We start from the raw sequence: 27,837 nt of genomic DNA on the forward strand, positions 1-27,837 counted from the left end.
TTATTATTTTTAAGAGTTTGAACATTATTGTTAATTTTTACTTTTAGAACATCAGTTTTAGTATTTTTTTTCGCTTAAGTTTGGAGAGGGTTTTGTGGGAAACTTAAAGAAAGGAGTTCATCTTCCCCAAGTTGGAAGTGGGTCTTCTCTATTCTTCTTCCTTTGCTTAAATTAAGGTTTAATTTCTTGTACCCATTTGATCTCATTATCATTTTAGGTGTATTTTGTTATCCCTTGATGTGTGGCTAAAAAACCCCATTCTTGGGGTGTGATTTAGCAAATATGTGTTGATATCATTGTTGGGTCTTACTTTCTGATAGGTTAGATGTATTTTAATGGTGATTTCACCTCGTGGTTGTGGCTTAATTTAATGGGTTTGTAGTTACAAATACAAAGCCACCCATCTGTTTTTGTCTTACCCGAGAGGGAGGACGCGAAACCAATACCGCTAGACTAATGGCTTAAGGAGTGGATCGATATAAGGTTCAGCCCGAGAGGGTGAGCCCTAGTCCCATATCCTAACACTCAACTCGAGAGAGTGAGTAGGGTAAGGCGTAGGCTAGCCTTCATGCGACAAATGGGTGACCTAGAGGAACACATTTGAAACGGGGTAAGTTGCCCAAGAGGGAACTTATTTCCATCTAAAGCTTAGCCTAGTCACTATTATCTTGCGAATTTCCTATTGAAAGCATGTACCCAACTATTTATCTCAACTTGTATTGCGGTCACACTCCAAGAACTTTTCCCCATACTTGATTTTCTTTTTATTTTTGTTGTTTTTACTATACTTGTGACAAAACCCGCATCGATATTTGACACTTTCGTGTCACCCCCTTTAATTTACAATGTTTTTATTCGCAAATCTCTTTAGCTACGACTAATTAGAATGAAATTCTAATTAACTACTATTTTCACTACCACTCCCTTGGGACACGACCCCAACCCTTGGTTGGGTTACTATATTATCGACGATCGTAGACACTTGTATTGTAGGTTAGTGTCGTTAGTTACGCAAAACATGAAAATGGTGCCGCTGTCGGGGAGTGGTGTTATTTGAGAATTCTTAGTTAAGTTAAATTTTGTTCTTGTTAGTTATAGTGATACTTACTTTATTTTTAGTATTGTTTTGTGTGTTGTTGTTTTAAGCGGAAGAAATGGGTGAGTTAGAGGTGAATGGTAGCATGGAAGGTCATCGAGATGGTATCGATGATATTAATAATGTTAGCAACCCAACCCAAACTGGAAAAATGGGTGCAAATTGCCTACCACCAGTTGATGGGAATGCAATATTTGAGGTTTCGAGATAACAAGGGGGGTTGCCTAGAAACACTGTGGCAAACCCCAAGAATGAAGTTTGAATGAGGACTTGCGTCGTGCCACGACGTTAACTAAGGCGTTGCTTGGGAGGCAACCCAAGACCCTTTTATTGCTTTATTTTTGTTTTTTAAATAATGGTTTGTTGTTTGTGCAGGTTAAAGTGTGGAAAGTGCTTGAAAAGTGCAAGTTGGTGAGTAAATAGTCCAGTCGGCGCATCGCCGAAGAGGTCAGCGCATCACTGAAGAGGTCGGCGAGCCCGACCTTATCCGTCGTTTGACTCAAGACATCTTCAAATTGGAGTCTGTAAAACTCGGTGAGCCCAGGAGATATTTGGCGAATCGCCGACAAGGTCGGCAATCGTGATCTAGTCCGTCATTTGGACCCTTACATTAACTGGAGGTCCTGTAAAACTTGGTAAGGTAAGTGACCACTTGGCAGATCGTCGATTGTGTCAGCGAACACGATTGACGTGGCCGACTGGGTGAGAACTGGACGGGTTTAAGGCTAAAGGTTCAAAAGTTTTAAACTCTTTCACTTTCCCTCACTTTTTATCTTCCCAAACTCACACCCGCACTCTAGTTTATATAGTTTTGCACTTTAAGATTATTTTAGTCGTTGATTTGTGCTTGGATTTAGATTACATTGCCGCCTAGCATTTCAATATCATTTTAATCGGTATCTATGGTTGGTTTTCTGAACCCCGAGTTTACTTTTATTGAAATTGTACTCTTATGCAAATGATCTTATCGTATTGACGTGTGTTGGGCCTCTCTGATAGGATTAATATGTTTGAATGCCTATTTTAAGATGATAATCTTTCCCATATTGTTTTGATTGTTGAAATCTCGAATTCTTATGCGTTGAAATGATTTAAATTTTGTGGGGGTGTGCTCAAGAACATCCATCCGGAAACAAAGGAAAAGGCAAGAAGCCCAGTGCTAACAGGAAGACTGATCCACGAGACCCCTTTATCCCTTCATGGCCCGGGGACTCTTTACAGTTGCCCATTCCTTTTTGGCAACTACAGAATTGGACAATCTTATTAAGTTCGGCACTGACGTATCTTCCGTGGTGACTCCGGGAACTGAAGCCCAAATCCAAACATATGCACCGAGCACTAATGCCTAGACAGATAGAGAGACTGCATAGACAAGATCCTTTCTTTACCTCCCTCTTTGTCTTTCTTTTGTTTACATTCTGGATATTTGATTATTTGCATTTGAGGACAATTTTTTTTTAACTTGTGGTGAGGTGAGGTGAGGTGAGGCTCACATTTTGTGTGTGCTATTAATGTTCGTGTTTTGTGTTGTGAGCTAAAGTTTTGCGTTAATACTACTTTGTGTGAATGTTTGAGCTTATGACTCCTTTTAATTTATTTCAAACTAAATTTTGACCCGTCCGAAAATTTTCGCCACCTCTTGTGTGTTAAATGTAGTTGTTCTTGTGAAAATTTGAGTCTCGGTTTTGATCAATACCGATGACTTGAATAGTACTCTCAATCGAATGAACATGAATGTGATGCTACAATGAGGCCAAATGAAGTTGCATAGACAATATGTGAACTCTTTGAATCTCATTTTGACTAACCAAGTATTCAATTGAGTCTCTTGTGATGACCGTTGCACACTAGCAAAAATGTCGAGTCTTGTTTGACTAGTAGTGTCGATGCCTAGTGTGATGAACTTACTTTGAAACATGCATGAAAGATCCTAGAATTTGCCCCGTTGGTCCGGTCGACTAAGTAAGGCTATCTCTTGATATGATCTTAGGCAACTTTAAAGAGTGTGAACCAATTTGACATATACCGCTTTTGTGGCCTACCTTGTGAGTGTGTGAATCTCTTTTTAACACCCCTTGAGCCTGACCTTTCTTTGGATGAAACTTGATGAAAACTAGACTTTTGTTTATCCGCTACCTATAATCCTCTTGATTTGTGGTTAGTTGAATAGCCAACTTAGGCCAAAATACTAAGTTGGGGGTGTGGTGAAAAGAAAGGGGAAACTCAAGAAGTGCAAGAACAGTCTCCCTTAACCTATGGTGTTGAGAAAATTGGAACCCCTCCATATATAAAAAAAAAGAGCAGAAGAAAAAGAAAAGAAAAAGAATGAAAAAGAATGAAAAAGAAAGTTGTGGATTAAAGTACCAAAGAAATGGGGAGTCTGAACAATCCATAGGAAGTGAATAATGGGATGACTTAAGAGCACTAGCAAAAAATGATGAAGGGACAGTAAATGAAGTGTTGTGAATACCACATCTCATTAGGATAAGAGTCACTAAGCCTAAATGGTCATACCTTTGCACTCAGCCCCAATACAAGCCTTAGAAAGACCTTTTTTATCTTGAGTAAGCTGAAACAAATGTCGATTGGAAAATACGGGCAAACCAATGGGAGAAAGCATGCATTGTATTCATCTTTGTGAGTGTGAACATTGCATTTGATTCCGGAACTTTAATTGATTAAACCATTATATGTGAGTATGGAATCATTCTTTGTGTGAAGGAATTAGAACACTTTGGTTGAACTTGAACTTGCATATGAAGCAAGTATTGTGAGAATGAGACTCTTTGATATTGGTTAGTCACTACTTGAATATTTGAGTACACATTTGATCTCTGCATAAGTAAATTGAGTCATGTTGTGTGCATTCATAATCGAGTCTTGTGTAGCACTGTTTAAGACATCCCTTTCTGAGCGGCTAAACTTGAGTTTACTTGAGGACAAGCAAAAGTTTAAGTTGGGGGTGTTGATGAGTCCACAATTTGGACTCATTTATGACTTTATTTTAATAGAAATAGTATCCTCAAATGCTTATTTTGTCTCAATATCTGATGAAAACTATTAAGTTTCAGGTATTTGAAGTGTTAGCGGAAGCATGGACACTTAGGCGTAAAAAGAAACAAAAAGGCTGGAAAGAACGTAAAAACTGAAGCCTGAGCTTCGCCAATCACTCTTGACGAAACGCCGAAGGGAAGCACTCCGCCCTTTGTTCTTGTACGTGAAGCCCTGAAGGAAGTGGATCAAAAAACTAATTAAAGGAGCAGTCGGCCCTTCGCTGAACAGTTTCGTGAAGCAATGCCATACCGCCCAACGGTCCAAAACACAAACATGCTGAAGGCAAAGCACAAAAGGCGATGAACCAGAAGAAAGGTGATTCGCCGAGTCATTCGGCGATCGCGACTAACCTCGCCGAATGGTCCACCGCAACACTAAATTTGAAAACTATAAATCTAGCCTTAGTTATTATTTTTAAGAGTTCGAACATTATTGTTAGTTTTCACTTTTAGAACATCAGTTATAGTATTTTTCTCTCAAGTTTGGAGATGGTTTTGTGGGAGACTTAAAGAAAGGAGTTCATCTTCCCCAAGTTGAAAGTGGGTCTTCTTTATTCTTCTTCCTTTGGTTAAATTAAGGTTTAATTTCTTATACCCATTCGATTTCATTATCATTTTAGGTGTATTTTGTTATTCCTTGATGTGTGGCTAAAAACCCCCATTCTTGGGGTGTGATTTAAAAAATATATGTTGATATTATTGTTGGGTCTTGCGTGTTGATAGGTTAGATATATTTTAATGGTGATTTCACCTAGTGGTTGTGGTTTAATTTAATGGGTTTGTAGTTGCAAATACAAAGCCACCCATGTGCTTTCGGCATGCCTGAGAGGGAGGTCGCGAAACCAATATTGCTAGACTGATGACCTAAGGAGTGGGTCGACATGAGGTTCAACCCGAGAGGGTGAGCCCTAGTCCCATATCCTAACACTCAGCCCAAGAGAGTGAGTGAGGTAAGGCGTAGGCTAGCCTTCATGCGACAAATGGGTGACCTAGAGGAACACATTTGAAACGGGGTAAGTTGCCCAAGAGGGAACTTATTTCCATCTAAAGCTTAGCCTAGTCACTATTATCTTGCGAATTTCCTATTGAAAGCATGTACCCAACTATTTATCTCAACTTGTATTGCGGTCACACCCAAGAACTTTTCCCATACTTGATTTTCTTGTTGTTTTTTGTTGTTTTTACTATACTTGTGACAAAACCCCCCATCGATATTTGACACTTTCGTGTCACCCCCTTTAATTTACAATGTTTTTATTCGCAAATCTCTTTAGCTACGACTAATTAGAATTTCATTCTAATTAACTACTATTTTCAGTACCACTCCCTTGGGACACGACCCCAACCCTTGGTTGGGTTACTATAATATCGACAATCGTAGACACTCGTACCGTAGGTTAGTGTCGTTGGTTAAACAAAAATCACTCATCACATATCATAGTCCTTTGACTTAAATTCATTTTAGCTGAGCACGCCTTTCAACCCAGAATCATTCTAAGTGAGGAAACATTTAACATTTATACATTAAGACATTCATAGAGTAGATCATGTGGGTAAATCCTTCCACAACAATTTTATATACAAATAATCATTCATAAGATAAGATTTACTCTCAAAGCCCTACTAATCACAGTTCATCATGTAAGCTTTACTCTAAAACTCATACTAGTCATAAATTATCATATTAGCTTTACTCTAAAAGCCTTATTAATCATCATTCATCATACATGCCTTAGTCTCAAGACAATCCTAATATCAAAGCCTACAAGTCATAATTCATCATATATACTTGATCTCAATCAATTCATGTTTATATGCTTTACTCTTAAGCAATTCATATCTATATGCTTCAATCTCAAGCAATCTATAATGTATCTCATCAATCCTAGAAGAATACATCTAATTCCTCAATTTCCCTTTTTCATGGCATACAACCCACTTACATCAATCTCATCTTTGTAGACATGGGTTAGGCATGGGTACATGTGAATTCATCATAAAAATATGTAATTCTATCAATTCAATCATAAACAATCATAACCCACTCAATTGGATCAATACCCATAACATTAGAAGAAACCATAACTAGAATTGGGGAATTCTTCTTCTAAATTAGGGAATCTTAAGGGGTTCCATGGATGAATAACTCATCATACCTTGATAACAAATCCCAAAAATTCTTGAGGATTGGAGACTTGACCCTGAACCTAGCTCCAACTCTTTCTTGTTCTTCTTCAAGTTCTCGAGAGAAAAATATTTGAGAGGAACATAGATTTCTTTTGGGTTTTGGAAATAATGACTTGAATGGGTGAGTTTTGGGGTTAAAATGACTTATATAGGGGTCCTAGGCTTGGGAAAAATGACGTAGCTTTAAGTTAAAACAAGTGAGAAAAAAACCAATAAACCCTGACTTAAAAACTACCAAATTGGCTCACTAGAAGCTCACCACGGGTTGTCATCATCACCATGGCCTGTCAAACGGGTCGTGAAGAATTTCAGCCTGACAGTGCATCACTATTTTTGGCATAAATTTTTACTCCGATATGGGAATCGAGCAAACTCAGTAGCGTTGGAAAGAGAACTAAGAGACCTTTAATTTGATAGGTCATGGGCCACCTTTTCATTTTGTACTAAAAGATATGATCGTTTGAAGTTGACCCTACACTCTATGTCTAATATAAACCCTTCACAGTCCGAGTGGGGCTTCACGAGTCGTTGTGAAGCCCTTGGCCCTTGACCAGTATCTAGGTTTGCCACCCCTCTTCCCCTAAAAACCAACTCTTGTCCACGGCCCGTGGTGGCCTTCACGAGCCGTCTAGTGGCTCGTGGGGAGGGTCCCTATTTTCGGCAGCCTTGTGAAGCTACTGCCTCACAACCACGAGTGGTCCCAGGATCCGTGGTGACCACCACGAGCCGTCTAGGCTCTTGTGGGAGGTAGGCAGCCTTCTTTACCTACTGCCTAGGCATCATGGGCTTCACCACGGGCCGTGGTTCCTTTCACGACTCGTGTGGGACCTCGTGCTGGGTGCCAAGGGACAATTCTCTAGTTCATGCCTTGCACTTAGCCCCTAGCTTAGTTTACTAGATTCTGAGGTGTTACATTATATCTCCCTTGGGAACATTAGTCCTCGAATGGCATTCTAGGCACCTCTTAAAGGAAATGACTCAAAACTAGCAGCCCATCATGCATGCAGCTCATCTAAATGCACACAGCCAAGGAGGAAACATCAACTCCAAGCTAAGCATACTCAATGCATCATATGGAAGGTAGGAACAACAAATAACAACCCAATATGCATGAAATTTCAACGTTTCTCATGTTCAAGGAGGAACTATCATCTCCAAGCTAAGAGCATGCTCAACACAATCTCATGGAGTCTATATGCAATCTATACTTTAGGCATACATCCAAGAAGGAATCTCTCAACTCCAAGTTAAGGCATGTTCATCCATATATCTCATGAAGTCTATAGACAACTCAAACTCAATACACTACAACTTGAGGAAAATTCATCAAATAAACTCATTTTCTTTAAAAACACATGTTTTTCATGAACATGCATAATTATAAGGAAATCGTGGAAACATCTAAAACACACATGACACCAAAACAAGGAACAAACCATGAGGAACTCATCATCTCAACCTAAAGGAGGAGTAGAAGGAAAAAGATGAGGATATCGGGACATCACATCGGCCTCGGCCTCCCAAGTAGCACCCTCAACTAAAAGATTCCTCCATAACACTTTCACGGAAGTCACTTCCTTGTTCCTCAATTTCTTAACTTCCAGGTGTAAAATCTCAACCGGTACTTCTTTATAAGAGAGATTCTCATTAACTCCCAACTCTTCTAAGGGATCTATGAATATCATATCTCCAACACACTTCTTTATCATAGAGACATGGATAACTGGATGCACCGATGTCAACTCATTAGGAAACTCTACCTTATAAGCAACCTTACCAACATGTCTTAAGATCTCATATGGGCCTACAAAACGAGGACTAAGCTTCCCTTACTTCTCAAACCTCATTACCCCCTTCAAGGGTTATAATTTCAAGTAAAACCAAATCATGAACATTAGGAACACTCAATGACCTATATAAGCACACTATCTCCCCCTTCGAAAAAAACCTAAACGAACTTTCTAAGCACAAACCTTTCAATTCAATTAGGGTCGGATCAAAGCATCACTAAGCTTTCACATTCGTCACAGAAGACGATTCTACACCATGGTGAACTATAACACCACCCTTGGAGGAGTCTACTGGTTGAACATCTCAAGGTATATATAAACACCATAATCATCAAACTCCTACATGCCGCCTGGGCATTAGTCAAACCAAACGACATCACCGAAAACTCATAATAACAATATCGGGTTCTAAAAGCCATTATTGGGAAATCATCATCCTTCACCCTCAGTTGGTGGTAACCCGACCTAAGGTCAACTTTAGAAAAGCAACTAGCTTCTTAGAGTTGGTCAACACTTAAAAATCTATTTCTCTCACCCTAACTAGGTGATAAAGGAAATTCTTAGAAATTATCTTTCTAACTTTCATATATGACACATACTGACCTCTAGGCATAGAATTTCCCCCTTCCACTCTAGGATAGGCTCATTCGAGAACTGAAATCCCACTACACGGGTTCTACAATCAATAGAAACATAACAATAGTGCAACCGATCCGTCCCAAGGATGACATATAAATCTTGCATATCAAGCTCTACCAAATCAACTAGAGTAACTCTATGGAGTAAAGAGATGGGACACTTTCTATAGACCCTCACATCCATCACAGAATAACCTATAGGAGTAGAGAAATAAAAAGGGTCTAACAACTCATCAAATCTCATAGCCACACATGGCATCACAACCAACTTTTCACCCTCGTTCCTTGTAGCATGAGCCCTTCGAGTAGCCATATCCTGAAAACCATCGGATAAGGAGTAGGAGAGAGACCTTATAGAGTTAAACTCTATCGCACGACTTAGAGTAATGAAGAAGTGAAGTTTCCTAAGCATTTCGTAGCCTCTCATTCATAAATGTGGCGAGTTTCACACTTATGAACAAGACTCTAGTAGACTTGGTTTTTAGACATCCTAGAATCATTCTAAACCTTGTGCTCTAATACCAAGTTTTTCATGACCCAAGGGTACCCCCTAGGTGTAACATGGCGTACAAGACCCCGAGAGGCCTCATACTAGCCAACTGAGCTTTCATAACATAAGATAATAGAATTTAGCGAAAATTTAAAACATTTTCAACATAATCAAAGTCTTTATAAAACGAGCAGAAGTCTATTACACTTATCTCAAACCATCTAATACATGGAAGTCTTTGGGACACATCCCATACAATAGTTCAAAACACAAACTGAAAGACATAAGGAAATATTGGTCAAATCCTGAAATGTTATGAGGACTCACCAATCTTCAAGTCTTGCTCTACTATGATCCTAGCCACGGGGATGAGAGTTAATATCGCTTGACCCTACATTTGGATAAGAAATGTAGGCAAGAGTATGCGTTAGTACAAAGATGTACGAAATATGATGGCTAGCATTTTACATCAACATAAGCATAGCATAAGTATTAGTCAACATAAGACATAATCCATAAGTATAAGAGATAACCACATAAATCATAAGCATAATCAATGCACATAAATCATCATACCATAAGAGGAACACTTATTAAAGTAACCTCAACTTATCCTTACTCAAGACTTGGTTCATCACCTCTTGTCATACAATCTAAGGGAAGGCCACTCAAGCAACAATCCACACACTTCATTCTTTATAACATGATTCACATTATTTTTTCTTTACTTTCAAGACATGGGAATTCACCTCTATGCCTATTTTAAAGGCTAATGTGTATTCACCTCTTGCCTTATTAGTATAGTCATAGGTATTCACCTCCATCTCCATTTTAGGGGATTCATAGGTATTTGCCTACATGCCCCACATGATATGATATAGATATTGGCCTCCACATAATTTTATAAGGATCATAGGTGTTCACCTCCATGTCGAACATGATATGATATATGTATTCGCCTCCACATCAGTTTATAAGGATCATAGATATTCGCCTCCATGTCCAAGATGATCTGATATAGGTATTCGCCTTTACAACATTTTATAAGGATCATAGGTATTCGCCTCCATGTCCTTGGTATAAAGGCTAATGGGTATTCACCTCTTGCCTTGCTTCTTGAAGTTATATTATAAGGGTAGTCACCTCACATCCATTATCACATGACATGTGTAATCACCTCATGTTCTCTAACTTAGGAATATGAGAGATCACCGTACATCCCTCTCATAAGAAGGTCTTGGGGGAATCACCTCAAACCTCATCACATATCATAGTCCTTTGACTTAAATTCATTTTAGGTGAGCAAGCCTTTCAACTTAGAATCATTCTATTTGAGGAAACCTTTCACATTTATACATTCATAGAGTAGATCATGTGGGTAAATCCTTCCACAACAATTCTATCTACAAATCAACATTCATGACATAAGCTTTACTCTCAAAGCCCTAATAATCATAGTTCATCATGTAAGCTTTACTCTAAAAGTCATACTAATCATAACTCATCATATTAGCTTTACTATAAAAGCCCTATTAATCATCATTCATCATACATATCTTAGTCTTAAGACAATCCTAATCTCAAAGCCTACAAGTCATAATTCATCATATATGCTTGATCTCAATCAATTCATGTTTATATGTTTTACTCTTAAGCAATTCATATCTCAAGCAATCTATAATGCATCTCATCAATCCTAGAAGAATACATCTAATTCCTCAATTTCCCCTTTTCCAAGCATAAAACCCACTTACATCAATTTCATCATTCTACACATGGGTTAGGCATTGGTACATGTAATTTCATCCTAAAAATATGTAATTCTATCAATTCAATCATAAACAATCATAACCCACTCAATTGGATCAATACCCATGACATTAGAAGAAACCCAAACTAGAATTGGGGAATTTTTCTTCTAAATTGGGGAATCTTAAGGGGCTACATGGATTAAAGGATTCCATGGATGAATAATCCATCATACCTTGATAAAAAAGCCCACAAATTCTTGAGGATTGGAGACTTGACCTTGATCCTAGCTCCAACTCTTTCTTCTTCTTCAAGTTCTAAAGAGAGAAATATTTAAGAGGGAGACTTTGGGAATTCTTTTGGGTTTTGGAAATAATGACTTGAATGGGTGAGTTTTGGGGTTAAAATGACTTCTATAGGGGTCCTAGGCTTGAGAAAAAAGACGTAGGTTTGAGATAAAAACAATTGGAAAAAGACACAATAACCCCTGACTTAAAAACTGCCTAATTGGCTCACTGGAAGCTCACCACGGGTCGTCATCATCACCATGGCCCGTCAAATGGGTCGTGAAGAATTTCAGCCTGATAGTGCTCCATTATTTTGGGCATAACTTTTTACTCTTATATGGGATTTAGGCAAACTCAGTGGCATTGGAAAGAGGACTCAGAGACCTTTAATTTGATAGGTCTTGGGCCACCTAGTTCATTTGTGCTAAAAGATGTGATCGTTTGAAGTTGACCCTACACTCTAAGTCTAATAAAAACCCTTCACGGACGACTTCATGGTCTGTGTGGGGCTTCACAGGCCGTTGTGATGCCCTTGGCCCTTGACCAGTAGCTAGGTTTGCCACCCCTCTTCCCCTAAAAACAACCTCTTGTTCACGACCCCTCCCACGGCCTGTGGTGGCCTTCACGAGCCGTCTACTGGATCGTGGAGAGGGTCCCTATTTTAGGCAGCCTTGTGAAGCTACTGCCTCACCACCACGAGTGGTCCCATGATCTGTGGTGACCACCACGAGGTGTCTAGGCTCTCCTGGGAGGTAGGCAGCCTTCTTTAGCAACTACCTAGACATCATGGGCACCACCGCGAGCCGCGGTGCCCTTCACGACTCGTGTGCACATTCGTGGAGGGTTTCAAGGCCCAATTCTCTAGCTCATGCCTTGCACTTAGCCCCTAGATTAGTCTACTGGATTCTGAGGTGTTACAGCAAGGATCAATGATGATGACTTCTCACATTCTAGGTCCGGTGGACATGGGCGTCCTCAATTCCAACAAAAGTTTTCATGTCAAGGTTCTTCTAATGCACCGACTCCTAAGTTCAACAAAGATAGGGTGTCTAATCCTAAACCCAAAAAGGTGGTGGTAATTAGAGCTATAAAAATGGGTTTAGACTGTTAAGTCGGCCCAACTCAACCCTTGAATTATGTGGGGTTGGGCCAAATTTTTTTGGCCCATTTATTTTTGGATGACAAGGGAAACCCGCAGACGCTACCCTTTGGTGCGCACAGGGTAAAACCCCCGCTCCTATGCAATAGCTCGCAAACCACATAGAAGAGGTAATCCGCACTAGGCAAGACAAGTGCGACGAGCTAAATCCAGAACGCAAATCCCTTGGCCTACTTAGGAATGACGCTTTTTAACCCAACCTCATTTGACCTACTAGCCTCCTAGGCCTAACCCGCGAGCCTTAGAGGCCATCCCGTGGGCTATATATATTATGTAGTGTTTTATTTGTAAAGATTCTGTCAATAAATATTTTTAAAAATATAAAATCAAGTCTAACTCTTTTACACATCTTTTACATTTTAGGGCCATTAGCCCACTAAATTTTCTTATTAGCATATTATCCACTAGGATTTTAATTCATTTTAATTTTGATATTAATGGTGGAGATGGTATTATAATAGTGACATGATGAAGACTCCGAAAGATTAACGAAGATGGTGGCTACGTAGAGGATTTTTGGTGATGGCAGCTAGAAGGACTGAAGAAGAGCAGAGGAGGGTAATGAAGAAAGAAGAAGAAACAAAAAAAGAAAAAGAAAATGAAGTTAATAAAATAAGAAAAAACAAAAATGAAAATAAAGATTAAAAATTAAAATTAACACCTAACAGATAATAACTGGTGCGTGATTGCATTTCTTTTCTTGCAATTAAGGGTGGCTAGAAAATGAGTTATTTACAACACTTTAAAATTGTTTAAGAGGGTATTAGGACCCGCAAAGTTAAAGTGTCTTTTTACAAAACATGTCTTACTTTAATGGGGTAATTATGTATTTTCTCAAACAAAAATGACACTACTTGAGAGCCCTTTTTGTTAATTTTCTCAGGTTTCTTTCTTTTTCCTTTTGTCTTTTTGAGTAATCTTTGGCTTTTGAGAGTCGAGAGGTTTTAACTCGGCAACCATTTTTTTTGGGTTGAGGGGTTTATCCTCTAAAATATAGAGCTCTGAAATGGCGATGGGTCTCCTTTAGTTCGGCTGCTCAGTTCCCTTCGCACGGGCTTACAGTCTCGCACTTTTACAACCATCTCTAGCACCGTCACAGTACCCTCACTCAAGAAGGCTTCTCAAATGGAGACGCGCCTCCTCCTTGGCTTGTCTGAGGAACAACTTCAGCAACTTGCCCTCGACTTTGGTCAGGTTTGTTTATCCCAGCTTTATTGCCATTCATTAACAAGTAGTAATTAATTACTTTGTTTAATGTGCATAGAAGGAAATTCAGGAATTTAGCCAGCGTGAGTTTTTCTTTATGTTGGAAATCTATCTATAGTTTTGTTTATTTTATGCCATAGTCTTTTTAATTTTTATGCTTTCTCTTTCATTTTGTAATTACTACTATTTTTTGGATAGTGCCATTGGAATTTAGGAATGATTTACAGGAAGCAGGATGGAGGGTTGGGAGGTCCCCAATTCATAAAGCAGTCACTGCAGCTGATGGGACCACTAAGGTGAACATTGTTAAATGCTTATATTTTGGTTATGCTGTGTGCTAGTGTAGTAGTTTTGTCACCGTTTTCATTTAGAATTATGATGCTATAGATATCTTTGGGTAATAAACTTTCTTGCATGCTAACTTTGGTTGACTGATCACAATGCATTTTGGCATGCGGTGTCTCCATTTTTGTATATGTCTGGTGCCTCCGTAATACCATGGAGTACTGGCCTTTTGCAGTTTGAAAAGCCAAAAGCACAAAAAAGATAGAGCTAGGGGACTTCGAGTGAAAACCATGAATAAAAGTGCACTCGTCTTCGAAGTAAGGTGCACATTTTCCAAAAACACAAGAAGTTCCAAATATATGTTACAACATCAAGTTGCTACAAAGCTTGCTAATTGCAGCATCCAATATACAATAATGACAATATTAATTCTAATGAAATTATTCTAATAAATTCACTAAGACCAAAGAAAGATAGTCATTCACAAAATTAATTAAAGAAAGATAACTTCAATCACAAAATTAATTCTTATATTTGGCTAGTCAACTATTAGAAAATCAAGCTGCAGTATTTGACCTATATTCAATCACTTTAGTTATTGAACTTAAAGAGAGTACAAGAAATAAGCAATAGAGAACTCTCCAAAGAGAAGTAGCAATAGTTTTTGTGTATGAAAAATTACAGGAAACAAAAGTTGGAAGTTGTCTGAAGAATAAAACAAAAAGAAGAAAAACCAAAGAAAGCAGAGAAACAGTAGTAGAAGAAGAGGGGTTACAAAGAAGAAAAAGACGAGGGCAATGAAATGTTGATGCGTATGTGAGGAGGATAACTACTATCTACATGCCAAAGGGTCATATTTTTCCCCTTGTTTAGTTTTTCCATTTTTAAGATTCAAATTCTAAGAACTGATCATTTTTTGTTGAAGCAGTCTAAGCCTCATTTTTTGAAGTATGTTGTCCTCATAAGGACTAGTTTTACCTATGAGAGCTCCTGCTTTGCATTGATGTGTCCCTTCAAGTGATGTAGTGATGATTTCTAATAACACTGGCTTTTCAACCTTCCTTTTGATCCTTGAGTGGAAGTTGATTTTCCTGTCAATGGATTGCATAATATTGTGAATCTGTCCTGCCATGCACTATCCAATGTTAAACCTGCTCTGCTCAAATACCCTACTAGCCCTAGAATAAATATACAAATTAGTGGCTTAACCTCATTGTAAATGGATGGAGAAGTATCAACCAAAAGTTATAGTTAGTGTCGTATGACTTCTTCGATCAAGAGTAGAGTAGAAAGTGATTTTAGTATGTGTACCGTCTATATGGTGGGAGGAGTTGTTCATATCTTTAGAAGTTAGAAATGATGTTTGTGTGTTGGCGTTTTGAAGACAACTATTTTATTGTGTAAAATTGATTTTGATTTTTGCTGACTAGTTGAATGTTGACATGGTGGTTAATGGTGGTACCAAACACCCCATAGGGCATTCTTATTTTTGAATGACCGATAATATTCTTATTAGCACAATGGTTGCCTTCTCGAAGAGACATCATGAATTTTTGTTCTGGTGCTAAGGAGCTATTAGAACTAGAGTTTACCCCTCATGCTAAGGGCCTATTTTGGAGATGCGATATGAAATCATGATTTCAAATCAGATTGATTTGAAGTTCAAGTTTTGTTTGGACATACAATTTGGATTTCTTAAGTCGTATTTTTTCTCGTAAATATGAAACCGTATAAGTTGTGAAAAGTATAAAATAGTTTCCAATTTTTATACAATCTTATGAAACGAGCAAACCATAACTCATAAACAAGATACCGCTATATCCTAAGGCGCGGCATTGATAAATCGCATATCCTCACCATTTATAAATAAATGTTTGTAATTACAATGGATCAGCTAAAGCAATGCTCCCAGGGTTCCCAAACAAAATTTTCGAAGTTCCCTCGGGGCTTTTGAATTCCTCTCCGGTGGTCTTTCACCATTAGTGTTTGCGACTTTTCATATTCTCTCTCTCTTCTTCTCCATCTTTTTCCTTCTCCGAGATGGAAAACATGAATGATTTGAATGGGTGGAGAATACTAGATTCTCAATGAGAAGGATGATTTTGAGCAAAAATGCACTTATATGGCTACACAAGAGATTTTGTGAAGCTTTTGTCAACAAAAGGAAGAGCTTTAAATCGTGGAGATGTAGAGATATTTCTACCTACATTTATTGCACACAAAAGTTCAATATATATGGTAGATTTATTTCACTCATTGCAGTCAAAGGCCATAGCAGGTCAATTATTATTATTCCAAAAAACAAATTCAATGAAGAGTGGGGGAGACTTGCTAACAAAATAGAGTTGTTTATTAATGAAAAATCAAGTATAGTAGATGTAACTATCACACCAAGAGCCCAACTAAATAAACCTTTATTGAAAACGGAAATAACAAAGAGGCGATTGCAAAAAGTAAATGGATTCAGTGGATTGAAGAAATTCAATGAAGAGTGGGGGAGACTTGCTAACAAAATAGAGTTGTTTATTAATGAAAAATCAAGTACAAGAGGTGTAACTATCACACCAAGAGCGCAACTAAATAAACCTTTATTGGAAACGGAAATAACAAAGAGGCGATTACAAAAAGTAAATTGATTCAGTGGATTGAAGAAAAGGAAAGCACACAGGAGGAAAATGCTCTATTACAAAGATGCTTGGTGGAAAGATTCACTGGTGGTGAAGAGGTCCCTACCCGAAATGATGTGAGGAGATGGGCAGGCCAAACGTGGAAAGGAACCCCCAATTTACAAGTTGTATGATATGAACAATTTTCTTTTCCTGTTCAAATTCCAATCAAGAAGATATGCAAAGCTTATCGTCAAGGGTGATTGGAGAGACAAGGCCAAACCTTGAATCTTGAATGGTGATCGCTGATGCATATCAATTGAAATTTGGCAAGTCCAAATCTCCGACGGGGTGTTCTGAATTTGTTCGAAACCCCGTGCACGAAAACGAGATATGCAATCCTACCAAATTTGATATTCCGAATTCAACGGAGCAGTCAAAATTCCTATATGAGGTCATCTCAGCAAAAAGTGGTGATAACGATCAAGGAAGGAAAGGAATAAAGAAAGAAAGGATATGTGGATTAATACTCAAGTTATTGAAATTATGGGCAACAAGGGACTAAAACCCTCACCTCCCAATTGACTTCAACAACCTAAATTCAACCCAAAGAAGAATAATCAAATGAAACCAAGAATCACAAAGGGGTAACACTTTGATTAATCAAACACAAGAAGTTAACAAGCAATCCCAAGAGTTCACCCTAATTACTCACTAAGAAGATACTATAATTTGAGAGTCAATATTCAATATAGTCTAAGTCTCCCCAAAATAAAAGATACTACTATTTATACTAAAAAATAAACAAGACACTTTTTGACAATTTTACCCTTAATGAGATAAGGGCCTTGTTTGGTTGCCTTCTTTTGTGAATTCTTGAATTCATGAAATGGTCATTTCCACACATGGCCTCTTTCCTTCTTCCTTCTCATTTTGGTGTACCTTACACACATTGTATGTTTTTCTTTGGTGACCTTCAAGCTCCTCTAATGCTTCCCTTTTCATGAACATTGCTTGTAGGCCTTGGAGATCCTTTGCTTGACTCCGTGTGAATGGTCTTGAGGGGTATATGCCACTCATGTTAGTGTCATCCATGCTGCCCATGTTATCATCCTCCCCTTCTTGAAAATGATTCGTCCTCGAATCCAAAGGATCACCTACAACACAAGGAGACAAATCACTAACATTGAAAACATTATGAACATTATACTCACTTGGTAGGTCAATCATGTAAGCATTGTCATTGATTCTCTTGAGTACTTTGAAGGGTCCATTCCCTCTTGGGCTTAGCTTCCCTTTTCGTACTTGTGGAAACCTCTCCTTTCGGAAATGCACCCACACCCAATCATCTGGATTGAAGATCACTTCCTTTCTCCGTCGATTCTTTCGAATGGCCACCTTTGAATTGTTCTTTTCAATGGCCTCTTTGACCTTGGCATGAATGTTCATCATCTCCTTTGCCCTTTTCTTGGCATCTAGGCTCACAACAACATTGCTAGACAAAGGAATCATGGTTAATGGAAACAAAGGTTTAAAACCATAACATGCCTCAAATGGAGACATTCCAATAGAGGAGTGGAAAGACCGATTATATGCAAATTCACTCAAGGGTAAACGGTCTTCCCAAGTAGTTGGGGTTCCTCTAATCATGCATCGAAGCATGCTTCCAAGAGTCCGGTTGACTACTTCGGTTTGTCCATCCGTTTGAGGATGGCAAGAAGTAGAGAACATAAGTTTGGTACCAAGTGTACCCCATAGACTCTTCCAAAAATGACTAAGAAACTTGGAGTCCCTATCACTAACAATGGTTTGAGGGACTCCATGCAATTTAAGCACATTGATAACAAACAAAGATGCTACATGGGATGCATCATCACATTTATGGCATGGAATAAAATGAGCCATTTTAGAAAATCTATCCACTACCACAAATATACTATCATGTCCTCTTTTAGTCCTAGGAAGTCCCAACACAAAGTCCATAGAAATATCCATCCACGGACCATTTGGAGTAGGAAGAGGAGTATACTTACCTTGGGGCCTAGTCGTGGATTTGGCTTTCTTGCATTCTAGACATTGTCCACAAATCCTCTCCACATCATGCTTCATCTTGGGCCAAAAGAACTGCTCCTTAAGAATATCAAGTGTTTTTGGTACCCCAAAGTGTCCCATCAAACCACCACTATGAGCCTCCTTGACAAATAACTCTCTCCATGAGCTCATGGGCACACATGCTCGGCCATCTTTGAACAAGAAACCATCAACCAATTGGTACCTATCAACTTGCTTCCCTTGACTAAGATTATCAAAGGTATTTGAAGTCGGAATCCATAGAATAGAATCCCTTTAAGCTTTCAAACCCCATCATTCTAGAAACCAAGGTATTGACCAATACAAACCTTCGTGATAGAGCATCCACTACCACATTTTCCTTGCCTTGCTTGTAGTTGATCACATATGGAAAGGTTTCAATGAATTCAACCCACTTAGCATGTCGCTGGTTCAACTTGGATTGCCCCTTGAGATGCTTCAAGGACTCATGATTGGTCCTTATCACGAACTCTTTGTGCCACAAGTAGTGTTGCCAATGAGCCAACACTCGCACAAGTGCATACAATTCCTTGTCATAAGTTGAGTACTTGAGTGTAGCTCCCTTTAACTTTTCACTAAAGAAAGCTAATGGTTTTCCTTCTTGCATCAACACACCACCTATACCAACACCTGAAGCATCACATTCAATTTCAAAGGCCTTGTCAAAGTTGGGTAGTTGGAGCAAGGGTGCAGAACTCAACATCAATTTCAAGGCTTGAAAAGACTTCTCCTGCTCCTCACCCCATACGAAAGGTACATCTTTCTTGATCAGTTCGGTCAAAGGAGCAGCAATTGAACTAAAGCCCTTCACAAATCGCCGATAAAAACTTGCTAACCCATGAAAACTTCTTACCTCAGTTGCACTAGTTGGGGTCGGCCAAGTCTTGATAGACTCCACCTTCTCGTCATCAACCTCAATCCCATTTGCACTAACCACAAAACCCAAAAACACAACTTTATCAACACAAAATGAACATTTCTTGAAATTAGCAAAGAGACGCTCTCGTAGTAGGACATCAAACACTTGTTTCAAATGGGATACATGTTCCTCCATTGTCTTACTATACACAAGTATATCATCAAAATACACAACAAACTTGTTGATGAAGGGTTTGAGAACATGGTTCATCAATCTCATGAAAGTGCTTGGGGCATTCGTCAATCCAAATGGCATCACAAGCCATTCATACAGCCCAAAGTTTGTCTTGAAGGCCGTCTTCCACTCATCACCCGGTTTCATACGAATTTGATGATACCCACTTCGAAGGTCAATCTTGGAGAAAATAATAGAACCACATAGCTCATCAAGCATATCATCAAGTCGAGGAATGGGATGTCGATACTTCACCGTGATCTTGTTTACGGCTCTACAATCAATACACATTCTCCAAGTGCCATCCTTTTTGGGAACAAGAATTACCGGTATGGCACAAGGACTTAGGCTTTCTTTGATCAACCCCTTCTCAAGAAGCTCTTCCACTTGCCTTGATAGCTCTTTGGTTTCTGCCGGGTTACTCCTATAAGCTGGACGATTGGGGATTTGTGAATCCGGTATAAAATCTATTTGGTGCTCGATTCCCCTCAAGGGTGGTAATCCAGCGGGCATCTCATCTGGAAATAGCTCATCATAGCCCTGCAAAAGAGAAGAAATAATACTAGGCAAAGTGCTAGTATCTTGGTTAGCATGTAACAAAGGTTGGTGTTGACAAGGCACACTAGAAAGCATTCCTCATCCACACCCTTTAAACACTTGCTTGGCTTTGCTATCATGCACATGTTCTTATTATTTTTAACCAAGGCACTCCCCTCCTTTGGAACGATAGTGGAACCTTCACCTTCACCTTTTGCCGCCTCGTCTTTTATTCTCTCCCGAAGCTCCTTCATAGCCCGATAGTCCTCACTCACTTGATATGGAGTGAGAGGTGCAAGCACATACTTTTTACCTTCAATCACAAAAGTGTATTTGTTGGATCTCCCTTGGTGCACAACATCTCTATCAAATTGCCAAGGTCTCCCCAACAGTAGGTGACATGCCAACATGGGAACCACATCACAAACCAATTCTTCATTGTACTGTCCCACACTAAACCGAATACTTACTTGTTTGAGGACCTTCATCTCTCCACTCTCGTTGAGCCATTGTAGCTTATAAGGATTGGGATGCTTGCTGGTTTGTATTTTCATACGCTCCACCAAGGAACTACTCACCACATTGGTGCAACTCCCGCTATCAATGATTAAAGAACACACTTTATCTTGGATTTTGCACCTAGCATGAAATAGATTCTCCCTTTGGTCAAGTTCTTCTTTTGCAAGGGCTCCCATAATTCTTCTCACAACACATGAAAGATTGACATTCATGTTCAAGTCTTCATCATCATCAAACAAAGACTTTCCCTTCTTCATGAAGCAAGCAAAATTTACCCTCTCGTCCAACCTTTCTTCTTCATCCCCCGAAGCACCTTCCTCTCCTTCACCCCTATCTCCCTCTCCCTCATTTTTTTCTTCACCCTCATCTTCATCTTCAGTCTTATATCCATCACGAAGAGCAACAATTGTTCTCCTATTTGGACACTCACTAGCAACATGTCCCCTCCTTTGGCATCTAAAGCATTGAATTGTAGAGGGTCGAGGAAAGTTAGGTTTAACATAGTTACCTCCTTGTGGTTGCTCACTTGCCTTGGATTTGTAATCAAGCTTGACTTGGGCAACTTGACCTCCACCTTTAGGTTGCTCCCTAAAGGATGTCGTCTTCCAATTATCTCTACCTTTGCTCCATGTGGAAGTTAAAGAATTTTTGGCCTTGTATGACTTTTCTTCTTTAAAATCTGCTTCTACCTTTGAGGCATCATGGAAAGCCGCTTCAAGAGTCTCATAGTGCTTAAGCTTCAAGGGCTTCAAGATATCATACCTCAAGTTTGCCACGAATCGTATCACCGTACATTCCATATTCTCTTCAATTTTAGACTTCATCCGCAAGTTCTCAAACTCATCATAATATTCTTCCACAGTTTTGGTACCTTGCCTCAACATGTACACCTTCTTGAGCACCTCTTGGTAGTAGTTTGGAGTCAAGTATCTCAACTCCATAAGTGCAATCAACTCTTGCCAAGTAGGTAACTCGTAGTTATGATGGCTCTCCCTTTCCCTCCTCTTGGACTCCCACCAGGTTGATGCGTACCCCTCAAATTGCGTGAGAGCATACTTCACCTTCAAAGTTTCTGAGATATTATTTGTGAGAAAGATCCGCTCACTTTGAATTTTCCATTCCAAGAACTCATCGGGGTCACTACTTCCTTTGAACCTTGGAAGTGTGACCTTGATAGTGTTCAAGCCCCTATCTTGATGATCATTCCTCTCCCTAAACCTATTTCCTCTATTTCCCATCCTATCGCATCTATATCCCATTCTATCTCCTCTATTCCCATATTCTTGATATCTTATGCCTTGGTCCCACCCCAAGTCCCGAGGTCGTACTCCTTCCCTTCGTACTCCATTTCCATCCCTACCCCTAAGCTCCCAAAACTCATCATTATTGAACTCCTCATGAATTTCATCATAGAGAGGATTTTGGTATTGGTAGTCTTGGTAGGGCATTTGTGGTGCATTTTGTGGATGTGATGTAGGTTCATGAAAAGATGCATTTGAATCATTTCGAAATGGTGTTTGGTATTGGACTTGGTTGGCCACAAAAGGAAGATTCTCATGTGGCGGGTGATAGGGTTGTGGATTTGGATGTGGCGTAGGCTGTCTTAGGTGGTTTGGAGGGTTGGGAGTTTGGAAAGTGGGGCGTTGGTAGTTTCGGGTTCGGCTTTGTGGAGGAGAACATAGATTATGAGCTTGTCCCGGAGCAAGGGTGGTGGAATGCACCGATGCCCTCCTTATCTCCTCATATTCGGGTTGAATTGCTTTCCTTCTATTTTCATTTTCCACCCGTACCAACCTTTCCTCCATACCTCCCATCCTTCCATTCATTTCCGCTACTTGCTTAGAGATGTTGGCGAGAACCTCCATGATGTTCTCCGAGCTCTCCCCAATTGGACTTGTATTAGACATGATACCTACAAAACTCAACAAACGAGATTAGTAGAAAAGCCTCACGTCACTCGTATGTAGCTCTCACTCACCTTCTATGGCGTCGTCTCAAAATTGATAGTGAACTAGCTCGGTTCAATCAACTCAAGATCACATATCCTTTGTGATGGAGTGGATTCTTGTGACTCTTGAAAGAAGGACGACCCAAAAAAAGAAAAAAAAAGAAAAAAAACTAACGGACTTGAATCAAGAAGGTTATCAACGAATTAAGATGATAAAAGTAGAAGAAAGAAGTACCAAAAAAAATTCGGACTCAAAATAAACCAAGTAACAAAAGTAGAAGAATTACTTCTTGTTACTTACTTTGAAGGATCAAAGAAAAGATTTAATGATTAAAAACTAGTTAAAAGTAATTAAAGATGTTAATTGATTGTTAAAATAGCTGAAAATTAGAAGAAAAATGAGTTTAGAAGAAGAAGAAGTGAATTTGGACACTTAGAAAAAAATTATGCCTCAAAGAAGTCCATCACTTGTAAGACTTTGATTGGATCATTTGATGATTAAAACTAGTTAACAAGTAATTAAAGATGATAATTAATTGTTAAATAGTTGAGGAATTGAAGGGAAAAATGTTAGAAAAAGAATCACGAAGTTTGGACACTTAGAAAATTTTCTAGGTCCAAAAAACTTCCATACTTAGAATATTTTTGGGGTCTTAAAAAAAAACCTGCAGGTTTTTTGGTCTCTGAAACTGACGCACACGCGCGTCAGGTGCAACTGGGCGTCGCTGGCAGGTTGTCTGCTGCGCTGGCTACTGATATGTCGATCCACGTGGCACTTTTTTTTTTTCTTAAATTCCACTAATGGACCCAAAAAAAAAACACCTTTGACCAACTTTGGCTTGAAAAGTTGGATCAAATGTACTTTCTTCTTTCTTCTTTTTCAAGAGCAAGTTGAAGACACCAAGAACACATAGAACACCAAGAACACACACTAAACCCCAATACACTCAAATCAACTCGAAATTGGCTCAAAATTTAGGATTTTCTTCCCTTCAACTAAGAGAACAAACCCCACTAATTATTAACCTCCAATTTCTCCTCAATCAAAAGACCCATTTTCAAAATTTGAAAGGTTTGAAAAGCTTGAAACCCTTCAATGGTAACTTCACTTCTACAACTCCAAATTGAACAAAATTTGAAACCTAGACTCAAAAAACACTAGGGAACAAGGATCTAGTGTGAAAAACAATAAATCAAAATAAAAAAAAATCAAATTTTTTTTTTTGGACTCTTTTTAAAAACCAAGACTAGATTTGTAAGAACAAATCTAAACCTAGGCTCTTGATACCAAATGATAACGATCAAGGAAGGAAAGGAATAAAGAAAGAAATGATATGTGGATTAATACTCAAGTTATTGAAATTATGGGCAACAAGGGACTAAAACACTCACCTCCCAATTGGCTTCAACAACCTAAATTCAACCCAAAGAAGAATAATCAAATGAAACCAAGAATCACAAAGGGGTAACACTTTGATTAATCAAACACAAGAAGTTAACAAGCAATCCCAAGAGTTCACCCTAATTACTCACTAAGAAGATACTATAATTTGAGAGTCAATATTCAATATAGTCTAAGTCTCCCCAAAATAAAAGATACTACTATTTATACTAAAAAATAAACAAGACACTTTTTGACAATTTTACCCTTAATGAGATAAGGGCCTTGTTTGGTTGCCTTCTTTTGTGAATTCTTGAATTCATGAAATGGTCATTTCCACACATGGCCTCTTTCCTTCTTCCTTCTCATTTTGGTGTACCTTACACACATTGTATGTTTTTCTTTGGTGACCTTCAAGCTCCTCTAATGCTTCCCTTTTCATGAACATTGCTTGTAGGCCTTGGAGATCCTTTGCTTGACTCCGTGTGAATGGTCTTGAGGGGTATATGCCACTCATGTTAGTGTCATCCATGCTGCCCATGTTATCAAGTGGGCCCTACCCCCAAACTTCGTTTTAAGTCATCATACACTGCTTATGTCCTGGAGGTCATTACAACATACAAAGAGGTGACGTGGAGGTCATTACAACATACACAGAAATGACCAATGACTTGGAGGTCATTACAACATACACTGCTTATGTGCTATATATTACTTTCTCACCTCACTATAATTACCCAAAGCAAAATTAATCCTGATAAAGCAAAACTTAAGTCTTATCCTATGGAGAGAACTAAGCATGTGGGAACAGTACCACTTAGGGAACCTGAGAATGCCTGGTTTGACAGTTTGTTACACAACAGATGTGTCTTTGTGTGAGCCTTCTTTCAAACAATACCATGAACCTCTTTTGATTGATGCACATCACTTTGGCATTCTAACTTGTGGGCTTCTGACCAAGATTTGGTCCCTTAGTTCAGGTTACCCATTTTGTTCAAGGTGAGTCCAGCCAATTATATGACCAACACTATTGAGTTGACTTGAATCTCTAACTTGTGGGCTTCTAACCAAGATCTGGTCCCTTGGTTCGGGTTACCCATTTGGTTCAAGGTGAGTCCAGCCAATTATATGACCAACACTGTTGAGTTGGCTTGAATCTACCTCGGATATGGAGATATTAATGCATATGAAATCTGATAACCAAAGTATATATGTAATGTATGTTGGTGTTCTGAATATTCAAAAGCTTCTTTCCCTTCCTTCGTTTGAAGGAATGAAGATGTTAAAAATTACCGGCCAAATTTGTTATGGATATTACTGGCAGACCCTATTTCTGTCTTTTGGGTGACATAACTCTGTTAACATGGAAGGATGTTGTGTTCACATCTAGCTACTGAAGGAGAGCAACTTGTACGAGTCAGAAAATGGACTTACGTCACATGCTATATACAAGTTGTGGTTGTGCACTAAGAATGTTTCTATTTTATTTGTCTTGATATTCTTAGGCAAGTCTATCCTACGATTTTTTTATTTTAGTTATAGTTATGTTTTAGAAGGTTAATTTCTTTTGTGCAGTACACTTCTCTTTCTTGCCCATCTTTCCCTTCTTTCACTATCTTACGATTCCTGCAAATAAACTTCAGTTGCTAATAAAACTCGAAGACAACCGACTGGTCGAGACTGTTGGAATTCCAGTTAAAGGCAATGATGATTCATTTCGCTTGACAGCATGTGTTTCATCTTAGGTAATTCATTGTGGTCATGGATTAAACATATGCTCTCTGCACTAACTATTAAAAACCTATGTGGTTTTAATCATTATTTTGCCACCATGGTCATTCATTTTTGTGCTACTTAGGTGGGCTGCCCATTGCGCTGTTCGTTCTGTGCGACTGGCAAGGGAGGATTCTCAAGGAACCTTAAGAGCCATGAAATCGTTGAGCAGGTTCTCTTTGCATCTCTATTATGCTAATATTTTTGTCCCTAATATAGCGATGTCTTCATACTTTCTTCTCTGTAGCTATAAACGTTACATTGTGGGATTTTCAATAGATTTTCTGTCCATCATTTTTGCTTTATCATTCAAAATAGAGATGTAGATGACCTATTCACAGACCATAGTTGCTAAAATGTAAAGCATCATATTTAACTCTTTAGCTTAATTAGTCGTGGTTCTGATCTGTACACTTGATCACCCTCGAGAGGATTGTGTTGTTGGGCTTGTGTTGTTTTTTGTTTTGTGGTGGATGCCAAATTCAAGAACATGGTATGTCTTTGTGGCACAAACTTGTGGGGACCATTTTTATTTGTAATTACCTGGTGCAGGTCTTGGCAATAGAAGAGCTATTCAAGCAGAGAGTGACAAACGTTGTTTGTATGGGTATGGGTGAGCCAATGTTGAACATGAAAGAAGTCCTTGAAGCACACCATTGCCTGAATAAGGTCTGGTAGCATCTGTGATATGACTTTCTTTGTTCATGTCAGTTCCTCCATCAAGTCTGACATGTTGAACTATTAGTATTTTCAATACTTTTTCTGAAAGTATTTATTTTATATGTTTTTCTTTGGATAAAAGGCTCCATAAGTTTTGTTGCCTTCATGAACATTGATAGATTATGAAATTATATGTTGTTTCAATTGCTTAAACATGCATGTCATTGCATTGCAAGCTGCTTCTTGAGTAGCTTTTGATCAATATTCACCTTTGAAATATTAGGGGACTTGGTACTTACACCCTTTCACAGAGTAAAAGTATCTTGTTAAAAAATGAAAAAGTCCAAGGCTTGGGCAATCCTCTTTCCTTCAAGCTATTTTTTGAGGTGTGTGTTAGGCCAAAGGCCAATTTCAACATGTTATGAGAGCAGGACCCATCTCACTTGATGTTGGGCCCCCAAATTAAACTTTTCCATGCACCAGATGTCCAGCCCTGGGTGTGAGTCTATGTTGCTCGTACTCTTCAAAAATGTCAATGGGTGCGTGTCAGATTCTCCAAAAGTAGTGTATTTTTGGAGAATTCGACACGGGTGCAGCATCGAAAGTGAAGTGTCCGTGCAACTTAGGTGTGAGTTGGGTGTTAAAGAATGAAAAAGTCCACTCAGTGGTTAATGAGATGTGTGGTCTCCTTATAATACTTGGGGAATCCTGCTCCCTTTAAGCTAGCTTTTGAGGTGTGAGTCAAGCCGAATTTTAACCTATCTCAAATATGCAAGTCATTTGAGAGATCTATTGTTTGTGCTAGAGAAATGTTTCCCTTTAAATGTAAATTGAACTTGATGAAATAATATTAAGGCATTGGACAGTCTGCCAGGAGTTGATGCAAAAATGCTGGGATTGGAAATTACTAAAATTAATATTTTCCATATAATTGGCCTTTAAGTTCTGTTAGAAAGCAGCATATCGCTACATGTTATTTCATAGCTAGAATTGTTAAAAGCTGTGTAGTATGAAATTTGAATTATTTGTTTTCTTATAAGGATATTCTGATTGGGCAAAGGATGATTACAATTTCAACAGTTGGAGTTCTGAACACCATAAAGAAGCTTGCATCTTACAAACTTCAGTCTACGCTAGCTCTCAGGTAGTAGTTTCTCTGTCTACTTCTTCAAACCCTCCTCCCAACAACACAAACAAAATGCAATAAAAGGAAAGAAATGTATCAATAAAAAAAGGATAAATATAAAAAGGTACATAAACATATCTACTTTTGAATTTGGTTTGGCCAC

The 27,837-nt window shown here is 38.7% G+C and overlaps 1 pseudogene; it reads left to right on the forward strand.

Annotated features, from left to right (window-relative positions):
- Positions 1-1,154: 1,154 nt before the first annotated feature.
- On the forward strand, positions 1,155-27,696 carry LOC125822465 (uncharacterized; annotated as a pseudogene).
- Positions 27,697-27,837: the final 141 nt, after the last annotated feature.

The sequence above is a fragment of the Solanum verrucosum genome, unplaced genomic scaffold (assembly GCF_900185275.1).
Source record: "Solanum verrucosum unplaced genomic scaffold, falcon-dt-bn FXZP01000302.1, whole genome shotgun sequence".
NCBI lineage: Eukaryota > Viridiplantae > Streptophyta > Magnoliopsida > Solanales > Solanaceae > Solanum > Solanum verrucosum.